This window comes from Urocitellus parryii, chromosome 11 (genome assembly GCF_045843805.1).
Source record: "Urocitellus parryii isolate mUroPar1 chromosome 11, mUroPar1.hap1, whole genome shotgun sequence".
In the NCBI taxonomy this organism is placed as follows: Eukaryota; Metazoa; Chordata; class Mammalia; order Rodentia; family Sciuridae; genus Urocitellus; species Urocitellus parryii.
This window is the reverse complement of record NC_135541.1, coordinates 103,654,688-103,658,197: the sequence shown is the minus strand read 5'-3', so window position 1 is coordinate 103,658,197 and position 3,510 is coordinate 103,654,688.

Sequence of the window (3,510 nt, the reverse complement as noted above, 5' to 3'; positions counted from 1 at the left end):
GGCTGGGGATGTGGCTCAAGCAGTAGCGCGCTCGCCTGGCATGCGTGCGGCCCAGGTTCGATCCTCAGCACCACATACCAACAAAGATGTTGTGTCCGCTGAGAACTAAAAAATAAATATTAAAAATTCTCTCTCTCTCTCTCTCTCTCTCTCTCTCTCTCTCTCTCTCTCTCCCCCCCCTCTCTCCCTCTCTCTCTCTCTCTTAAAAAAAAAAAAAGTTTATCTTGTTGCTTCAGATGCACTTATTATGGACTCTTTGGGAAAAGGCATTGACCATTTCTCAAGTGCCATCTCACATTTTTCTAATTCTTAATTGTCAAAAACAATATCAACTCATTCTATTTTTATTACATTCTGTTTTTAATTTCCTCCATTGCTAACTTTGTTCCTGTACTGTATTTAGTTTCATTGTATTATTATTTGTGTACATTTATGGGGCTTATTTTTCCTTCTGATTTGTCTAAGCCAAAGGCTCCCAGGCTTTCTTGATTTAGGGCGCTTTTAGTGTCTCAGACGTTTATTTATGGTACCAGTAGGTCAAAATAACTCATTAAGTGTTTTGGATTTTTTTTCTATTATTGCATAACATATTAACAACTTGGCAGCTTAAAACAACATTATTTCTCAGTTCTATAGGTCAGAAGTCCAAGTGGGCTTGGTTGGGTTCTCTGTACAAAGTTTCACAAAACCAAAATTAAGATGTCAACCAGGATTGCTTTTTATCTAGAGGCTCTGGAAAAGAATACTTTCAGTCTCATTCTGATTTTTGACAGAATATAGTTCCCTATGGTTATGGGACTGAAGTTCTAATTTTTTTTCAAGTACTGGTGGGGGAACACTTAAACTCTTATCCAGTTATTTCCTGAACCTTCAAAGTCAGCAATGGTACATCCAATCTTTCACCCTTCAAATCTTTCTGATTAATGCCACCACCCATATAAAATGATGATTTTTAAAGGGTTTGTGTCATCACATCAGGCCCACCCCAATGATCTCTTTGCTATACAATTTAACATAAAAGTGATTCATGTTCTAGGCCTCATCCACAAAGGAATCATGGATGAGAATTATCTTAGAATTCTGTCTTCTGCAAGTCGTAACATCATAGTAGCCATTTGAAGAAATAACATAGAAATTGAAGAAAAAATACTTAATCTTTAAAAACAAAACCTAAGTATTGAAATGGTATGACAATTGGGCACTGCACAACTTAGACCTCAGATGCTACTTCTGCCCTTAATTCCTGTTACGTATTAATTGTAATAACAGTGCTTGCTTTTTGTCACAGCAGTTTCCAAAAACATCAGTCTCAATTTGATATGCTGAACTTTTGAACTACTTAAACTAACAGCTAATACAAAGTCAAATAGCTATTTACCACCCTCAAAAAATTAGGATAATGTACTGCATGTGTTAGTCATTTTTCTGTCACTATAACGAATAGTTAATAAATTTATTAAAATTTTGGAGATTTGGCTCATGATTTTAGAGATTTCAACCCATGTTAGGTTGGCACTATTGCTCTTGGGCCTGTGGCAAGGCAGCATGTCAGGGTCGGGAGTGCATAGTGGAGCTGATCTCACTTCATGGCTTGGGTCCTTTTTGAGGTGATCTGAAGACCTCCTGATAGGGTCCTCCACCTTCAGTTGCCACCACATTCCAATATTGCCACATTGGAGACCCAAGTGTCTCCTCATGGACCTATGAGGGACCCTTAAGATCCAAGTTATAGCATTACATCTCTATAAGTTTGTCTTGGTGACTAGGGACTGTACAGTTTGTGAGCTACTAAGTAATGTAGTTCCTTTAAAGAACTGTTGTAGTTCCTGGTATTCTTGCATCAGGGATCAACCAATTGAGGGACAGGTTTTCTTTTTTAGGCACTTACCTCCTGGGTTCCAAAAAAGGACTGTTGTAGCTATTTTGCCATTCAGAGGGGAGTCAACACAAATATGAAACCAATAGCATGGGAGAGGGCAAGGCCAGTAGAATCATAAAGAACATAAAGCTAGAATCCTGATTGAATTGACTGAAGTGATAATGATTCCCACATCTGCCACTGATTTTTTAGTTATTCAGGATCGATATTGTACTAAGAATACAATGGTAAATAAAGCATGGATTAAGGAAGAAAGGGATCATAGGCAAATAATTATGGAGAATGAGAGTGGTGTAAAGAAAATAAAATCAGGATAAAGGACAGGAGAGTGACAGGTAATTATTTTAGATAAGTAGAGAAACCTCTGAAGGGATGACACCTGAGACCTAATGATGGGTGATTTGTACAGGGTTGTCAGGGAAGAACATTGCAAGTAGAAGGAACAGGAAACTATGGTTCTGTTGGAGGAAGGAGTTTGCCTTCTAATAGTAAGCAAAGGGAAATGTAGTGAGATAAATTTTGAAAGGCGGGTGATTACAGGGATTTATAGAAGCATTTGGATTTTATTATAATATTTGGATTTTATTATAATTGTGAGAAGGAGCCATTGGAGGATTTTAAGCAGGAGGGTTACATAAGCTGATTTATGTATTTAAAGTAAACCAAAATGCAAGTAAAACAATTAGAATATTTAATAATTCACTTTTTTTCCCCAGACACTTTTTTTGGTATTTTGCCTGTAGTAATTCACTAATCTTATAGATAAGGAAGAGAAGACAACTGGTCCAAGGTCATTGTCTGGGGTAAGGTAAATGGATAAGTAGGCTAAAAATAAGTCAGTGGGCCATTTCAGTGGTTGAGGTAAAAGCAACCCACTTTGAGAGTGGTAAAAAAAATTTATATTTTTAATTTAATGGCTACTGGATTTATGGCCATATTGAATGTGGGTAAAGGGACAAAAGAATTAAGCATGACTAACAGATATGTTTACTTGAGGAATTGGATGGGTAGTAATACCATTAACAGAGAAGACTGAAGAGGAGATGATTTATAGGAAATAGTGAACTCAACTTTGGACAGTTGGTATTAAAGAAGATAAAAGAAGATAACAAAATTGTGGGCTCCTTTTTTAGTATTTTTAAAGTTTGGAAAAGAATAATCTTAAATTTTTTTTTAAAGACTGGAAAGTGATAACTTCCATTTTAGATTCTTGGAATAGTGTCTTACATATAATAAGCATACTATCAGTGTTTGTTAAATAAATGCAATTAAAACCATAATAGACATCATTTTATTTCATTTTCATACCTGTTTTATTTTTCTGCTCATTTATTAAGACTTTGCAACTCATGAAAGTAATCAAGCACCAATGTTTCTTCTGATATTGTATTCCATGATACTGAAATGTGGCTTGACTCCTTTTTCATGATTTTCCATAATCCATATTTCTGATCTCAAATGTTAACACTCTCAATCTGAAATTCACCCTAACTAGAATTTTTTATTTCTCCTTTTCCTTTTTTGGGGGAAGGTGAAGCATACTGGGGATTGAGCCTGGGGGCACTCTACTACTGAGCAATAGCCCTAGCCCTTTAAAAAAAATTTTTTTTGAGACAGTCTTACTAAGTTGC